Source organism: Seriola lalandi, unplaced genomic scaffold (genome assembly GCF_002814215.2).
Source record: "Seriola lalandi dorsalis isolate HSWRI2012SDOR001 ecotype SW California unplaced genomic scaffold, Sedor1 jcf7180002053698, whole genome shotgun sequence".
Classification (NCBI taxonomy): Eukaryota; Metazoa; Chordata; class Actinopteri; order Carangiformes; family Carangidae; genus Seriola; species Seriola lalandi.
Genome location: NW_019524251.1, coordinates 19,475 through 27,005, shown reverse-complemented (window position 1 = coordinate 27,005; position 7,531 = coordinate 19,475). Strand labels below are relative to the sequence as shown.

The 7,531-nt window shown below is 41.3% G+C and overlaps 2 pseudogenes across 2 annotated transcripts in view; both read right to left on the bottom strand.

The window, feature by feature from the left end:
- The window catches only part of LOC111651589 (uncharacterized), a 5,423-nt pseudogene extending 4,352 nt beyond the window's left edge, over positions 1-1,071 (bottom strand). Inside the window, exon 1 of the transcript XR_015436950.1 lies at positions 1,045-1,071. The product of XR_015436950.1 is annotated as an uncharacterized LOC111651589 (transcript). The remainder of the gene's footprint in view (positions 1-1,044) is intronic.
- Positions 1,072-2,247: 1,176 nt separating this feature from the next.
- Positions 2,248-3,928, bottom strand: LOC147819403 (uncharacterized; annotated as a pseudogene). Its single transcript, XR_015436949.1, has 2 exons — positions 3,734-3,928; positions 2,248-3,442 (listed from the first exon to the last, which is right to left on the bottom strand). The product of XR_015436949.1 is annotated as an uncharacterized LOC147819403 (transcript).
- Positions 3,929-7,531: the final 3,603 nt, after the last annotated feature.

Here is a 7,531-nt window from a genome sequence, read left to right as displayed (position 1 = left end):
GGGTTTCCAAACGATATCCATCTGTCTACGCTTCGATCTCTTCCTCGTACTCGACGATAGTTTTTTCAAAGACTCCGAATATTTCTTCAGCAGCAGCAGTTAGTCGCTCGTTGACAAACTCTCTCAGATACTGAACTGAAGACATTGTTGCTTAGTTACCACTGAAATATTTACCTGCGATACGACTACACCGCCATCTTCAAGCTAGCTCCACACATCTATAGAGCTAACGCTACGAGCATACTTTCATTGTTTACTTCCGCTGGGTGTCACACTGTGAAGTTCCGGCAGGGGACGTGAATTAGCTTTTATTTCTGTCTTCAGTTACGATTGTACATCTGTGTCACTTCAGACAGTGATTTTCTCTGTACTACCACATTTAACTGATGTCTTCTTAAGCCATTTAGAAAACATTAATTTAGTATTTAACATATCAGCAGGGCTGGAAGAAATTATGAAATTACTTTCCATAAAATGTAATTTAAGGTATGAAAGGTACATATATCTCTGTGTTGACGGGGCCATGATGATCGAGATGGAATCATGTTATTTTTTAAAGAAGCATAATATTTTTTTTAAAAGTGTAAATTTTTATCCAGCAAAGTAACTATAGCTGTCAAATCCAGTAAATGTAGTGGACTAAAGGGATAATGTTTGGCTGTTAAATGTACAGATGTAGAAGTATATATAATACAATATAAAGTGAACAAGGTACAAAAACCTCAAAATTTATTTGTTTAATTCAGGTGTTCAATATTTCATGTCTATAATTTATATTAGGTCTGGCCATCCAAGGACAATCAATGTTGTACTCAGGTAAGATACCTGAATAAATATACTTAGTTACATTTCACTTCTGTAAATATGCATGTTCAATATGGGACTTGTTCATACTAGCAAACAATGTTATAACATACTTTAATTTCACTCCCAGCTGATGAGATTCAACATAAAAATACCTGATGCATATTTTAATTGAACTCTGAAAATAAATTAAACTATGTCTATAGCTACTGATCAATGAGACTAAATGATGACTGTCACAATGATCTTCTCCTTGAAGGATGCCATCCTTACACATATTCTTGAGACTTAATGTCAACAAAGTCATGTGACTAACTTCAATAGGCTTGGCTTGCCGTCTATAAGAGTATCCAGGTGAGCTTGCTCATGGCTCTTGCCAGAAACTCCTCCAGACAAAACTGTTCCAACAAAGTCTAAATTTCCATAACCCTCTGAGGGGTAAGGAAAGCTGAAATTCTGAAGGGATTCAAGCATAGAACGAGAAAAGTGTGCCGTGTGGGTTAAAGATGGCTCTTCTTCGTATTCACTTTAAACACTGAGGCTTGTATGTGATTGATGACCTGCCTTGTGTCTTGGACAACCTGACTGCAACATGGGGCACAGATCAGCCAGTCATCTAAATAAGGTAGGATCTTCAAGACAGACATCTGAAGGGGAGACAGTGCAGCTGCATCACATCTACCTGCAGCTTTGATGAACAGTGTCCTTGTGGATTTAGACTTCAGTGTGAATCTGGTATTCTTACATTATCACACTGCAAAGCTTTGCTGTTTGAATAAATACATGTGATCAGTGAAGAAGCATTTGTTTCCCACGTTCCTTTCAGTATTGATGCATGTATACAGTACTAACATTTAGGCTGACGACACTTAATCGTTGAATCCAATCCATCAAAGTGAGATCAGTCTGAATGACCACCATTGAAGGAAATATTTTCATTATCAGAAATATTTGACAAAAGTTAGTTTATTTGTATAGCACGTTTTACAAAACAATGTAGTTCATCTTCTACAACTTGCGTTTGTATGTCACCTATAAAAGATGAGAAAATACAAATTCCATCCAACTGATTCAATCACAAAATTATTAAAAACATAAAATGAAGGCACATCCACTAGACGAAAAGAACTAGTAGGTAAGATGACCACATAAGTGATACAACAGCCTTTGAGGGTTTCTCACCTTTGACATTACAGATCCACTCATAGAATAGTAGTTAGAGTACGAAAATATTAAAATTAATAGTATTCAAGAGTTCAGTCATTTACATTCATAGACACTGTGCAGTCACTGTAACACAAAGATTTTTCCAAGGCTCTTCTCATGTGTACTGTCAATTCCCCACTAAGTTGGAAAGCTCTCCCACACCTTCAGTGAGTATATGAGTTTATATTTGTATGGATCATTAGATGTTTTGCCAAGTGCGTCTTCTGACTGAATCTTTCCCCACAGATGTGACAGAGTTCCGGCTTCTCACCTGTGTGGGTTCTTGTATGCTTACTCAAGTCTGACTGGTCACTAAAGTTTTTCCCACATGTGTTGCAGGTGTACAGCTTCTCACCTGTGTGGGTTCTCATGTGGATGGAGGATTCATAAGAAGTTTTGAAATCTTTCCCACATGTTTCACAAGAATAAGGCTTCTCACCTGTGTGTGTTTTTGTATGCTCACTCAGAACTGACCTATGACGAAAATTTTTCCCACAGATGTTGCAGGTGTACGGCTTCTCACCTGTGTGGATTCTCATGTGGATAAAGGATTCATAAGAAGTTTTGAAATCTTTCCCACATGTTTCACAAGAATAAGGCTTCTCACCTGTGTGTGTTTTTGTATGCTTACTCAAAACTGACCTATGACGAAAGTTTTTCCCACAGGTGTTGCAGGTGTACGGCTTCTCACCTGTGTGGGTTCTTATGTGGACCAACAAGTCTGCACGAAAAGTGAAACGTTTCGCACATGTTTCACAAAAATATGGTTTCTCACCTGTGTGAATTCTTAAGTGATTTTTCAATATTGATGGCCACCTGAATTTTTTCCCACAGGTGCTACAGGAATATGGCTTCTCATCTGTGTGGATTCTTAAATGATTTTTCAATGATGATGTCTGAGTGAATTTTTTCCCACAAGTGCTACAGCAATATGGCCTCTCACGTGTGTGGCGTCTCTGATGTATTTTCAATTTGGACTTATACTTAAAATCCTTTCCACAAGTGTCACATTTTATAGACTTTTCACCTGTCTGAGTGTTACAGTGACTCTTTGTTGTGGGAAAGTTATAAATGTTGTCACTGTGACTTGTGTTTTTGTGATGTCTCTTCTTTGGTAGTGTGTCTCCATTTCTAGTTGATTCTGGGTCTACATGCTTGCTTCCTTCCTGATCTTGGCTCTCAGCTACAGGAGAGTTGTGAGAGAGAAGCTGGTGGTCACTTTCCTCACTAGTAGGAGTCAACATAAAGGTATCAGTCTCCTGCTTCAGTACAAGCTGCTCTCCCTCCTGACTGGTGCAGAGTTCCTCCTCTTCTTCTTTAGTCTGTGGAGGCTCTGGGTCCTCCTGGTCCAGACTGGAGTTCCTCTCCTGGTCACAGAGCTGCTGGTCAGTGAGAACCTCCTCCTCCTTACAGACATGATGCTGTGGGAGCTCTGGAGGGACAAAGGGACATTAAAAAATAGCATCAATACAGAGATTATAATGATTGCGAGTCACTCTACCAGTGAAATGGGTGTGATTAGATGAGATGTTTAACACTATCAACACATCATAATCATCAGTGGTCTGTGTTAAGAATCAGTAGATGAGAGGTGGTACAGTGGAACAGGAGGGACACACGGACACATTTAATGTCGGTAAATAATATGATGTTTCAAAATCGGAACTCTGGGTAAATAAACTCCTGTGTTAGTTTTCATTCAGACCATTCTGGTTTCACAGACCTGTCCTGTGTAGCTTTACTTCGGGTTTCAAAACGATATCCAGCAGTCTGCGCTGACGATCGATCTCTTCCTCGTACTCGACGATAGTTTTTTCAAAGACTCCGAATATTTCTTCAGCAGCAGCAGTTAGTCGCTCGTTGACAAACTCTCTCAGATACTGAACTGAAGACATTGTTGCTTCATTACCACTGAAATATTTACCTGCGATACGACTACACCGTCATCTTCAAGCTAGCTCCTAACGCTGCTCGCGCTTTCATTGTTTACTGCCGCTGGGTGTCACACCGTAAATTTCCGTTCCGGCAGGGGAAGAGAGTTAACTCTCAGACTCATCTTTCATACTTAAAAAAACTGAAGGCTTCAGTTTTTTTAAGTATGAAAGGTGAAAGTATGTGTAAATAAAATCTTAATAGCAGCAGGTGGGTGAGCTGGAGACGGTTTTTTTTTTTCGTTTTTTTTCCTCATTCAGACTGATGGAAACTTTAACAAAGTTAAACAATCCACTTTATCCAGTTTATCATATTTTATAAGTTGTATAAGTTTAAAGAATTTAAAATAATATTTGGCAAAATAAACATAAGTGAATGTTTTGGAATACAGTTTATATTTGCCTTTGAAAGTAGAATTACATACTGCACATATTATAAAATAAAATGTTTCAAAGTATAAATAGGTCAGAACTGATTTGTTTAATTGAAGTGTTTAATATTTCATATCTGTATGGAATTTAGATACAGACTTCTCCATGTGAGGACAGTCTATGACATACTTAGGCAGAGTACTTGGTTAAATGTATCTAGTCACGTTGCACGCCTGTAAATATGATTGTTCAATGTGAGACACTTCCATTGATCAAACCACCAAACGGTGGCCTGATATAATTGAACTGTGAAAGGAAATCTTCTTCACGGAGTATTTTCACTCTGACGCCTATCTGGAGCCTAGATAAACAGTTCCCTTGTAGCTTTAGACTGCAGTTTGAATTTGGTATTCTTACATGATGTACTTACAAAGCTCTATTGCTTTCCTTTCCCATGTTCCTTTAGGCAATGATTGAGGTATACGTTACTAGCACTTAGGCTGATGACGCTGATCATTACTGCAATCATTCATTCATTCATGTGGAGTGCAGTCTGAATGACCCGGATTGAAATAATATTTTTTTAATTAAAATTATCTGACAACATAAAGTCCGAAACAATATAAATTAAACCAAGCTGATGCAATCAAAAAGTACATAAAAATCTAGACAAAAAAGAAAAAACATAACCTAACCCAACAACACTAGAGTGTTCCTCAGTTTCAGCATCAGAGTTCATAATCCACTCATAAATCTGAGGGTGTGAAAATAGTGATAAAAAATAAGGAGGGGAATGAAGAAAAAAATTAGGATAGTTTAACAAAACTTTGATGACAATGCACTACAACATTTTTGGCTCAAGCCAGGCACTAAGGCAAGAGAACCAATTATCCATTTCCATCACAGGGAGGTCTGGAGAGCAAGTTGTTGAGGCTAAACTGAACACACACTGATCTTGCCTGGCTGAAAGTGGAAAACAGATTAAAACAAAGTCTTCTAATTTTATTCAGGAATATATTGTAGTTATTGCAAAAGTGTATTTTATTCATTTTCTTTGGAAAATCTTCATTGTGTCAGTGATTTTTAGATTTAGTTTTTGTCCTGCAAACAAAAGTCAATGTTAGTTTTAGTTTAAAGTGACAATAAGCAACAAAATAACAGGTTGCAGCAATTACTTTTTGTAGCCCTTAGTGGTAGTGTCGTACTAGACTGTGTTAGGCCTCAATTACACTCCCGTGCAGACTGAGCACTGAGAAAGCTGTGGAGAGCAGAGCTGTGTGGTTATACACTCCTTTCTAGATTGCTTGGAGTCTGCATGTACAGATGTGGTACATGGACGTCACATACATCCTCTGATTACAAAATATATGCCACACAGACCCCCCCATTTAATCGGGGATGCAGTAAATATAACACTGGCTTTATACTCACACACTATGTCAGAGGTCACCAATAGACAGACTGCGATCCGGACCTGGACCTATAACCTATAACCTATAAATTATTGAGAAATTCAAAAGCTTGATGGAGCATTTTTATTTTAACCAGTACAGCGTTTCTAGCCTTTACAGCACTGGTCACATGACGCTACTCAGCCAATCATCACAACTTGAGTCAGTAACTTAGCTGGCTGGGACGTTAAACCCCCATCTGCAAGCAATGCAGCAATGTCCCATTGTGATGCTAGTTCATAACATTATGCCACTGCCTTTGGTACCTGCTTTAACAGGTACCTCAGCACCTGTGTGGAGCACCGTGAGGTGTCTCTTTCAGGTTTGTGGTTTTTATCCAAGTGATTTTCTACCAGGAGTATCATTTCTGTGGGTTGTCAGGTGGCTCATCAAGCCATAATTGCATGCAAAAATTTTTCTACACATTTTGTGAAGAAATGGTTTCCCACCTGCATGCGTCCTTAAATGATCATTCAATGTTGCTCTCTGATTGAATTTTTCCCCACAGATGTTACAAGAATACGGCTTCTCACCTGTGTGGAGTCTTGTGTGATTTTTTAAAACCGTCACTGTACGGAATCTTTTCCCACAGATCTTGCAGGGGTATGGCTTCTCACCTGTGTGAGTTCTCGTGTGATTTTTCAAAACTGTCATAATATTGGAATCTTTTCCCTCAGGTATTGCAGTGGTACGGCTTCTCACTTGTGTGAGTTCTCTTGTGTAGTTTCAAGAAACTGTTATATCTGAAAGTGCTCCCACATATTTCACATGAATGTGGCCTTTCATCTGTGTGGTGTCTCCGATGTATTTTCATTTTGGATTCATACTTAAAAACTTCTCCTCCTTGAACCGTCACCTTACCGTGGTGGAGGAGTTTGAGAGCCCTAATGATCCTAGGAGCTATGTTGTCGGGGGCATTTTGCCCCTGGTAGGGTCTCCCAAGGCAGATTGGTCCCAGTTGAAGGGCCAGACGAAGAACGGTTCAGAAGATCCTAATGATGAGAAATATCAAGAACCCGAGTACCCGGCCCGGAGGGACACCGGGGCCCCGCCCTGGAGCCAGGCCTAGGGTTGGGGCCCGTGGGCGAGCGCCTGGTGGCCGGGCCTTGGCCCATGGGGCCCGGCCGGGCCCAGCCCAAACCGGCTACATGGGTTGGTCTCCCAGTGGGCTCACCACCTGCAGGAAGAGTCAGCGGGATCCGGTGCAGCGTGGATTGGGCAGCAGACCAAGGCGGCGGCCTTGGCGGTCCAATCCTCGCTTACGGAAACTGTTTTTTGGAACATGGAACGTCACCTCTCTGGCGGGGAAGGAGCGGGAGCTTGTGGAAGAGGTTGAGCGATATTGGCTAGATATAGTCGGCCTCACCTCGACACATAGCGTCGGCTCCGGAACCCAAGTCCTTGAGAGGGGCTGGTCGCTCCTCTTTGCTGGAGTTGCTCAGGGTGAGAGGCGGAGGGCCAGGGTGGGCTTTTTGGTGTCCCCCAGGCTCTCTGCCTGTATGTTGGAGTTCACCCCAGTGGACGAAAGGGTTGCATACCTGTGCCTCTGGGTCGGGGATTGGGTTCTGACTGTTGTCGGTGCTTATGTGCCGAACGGCAGTTCAGACTACCCGCCTTTTTTGGAGTCCTTGGGACGGGTGCTGGAAGGTGCCCCGAAAGGGGACTCCATTGTCCTATTGGGAGACTTCAACACCCACGTGGGCAATGACAGCGTGACCTGGAGGGGTGTGGTGGGGAGGAACGGCCTGCCCGATCTGAACCCGAGCG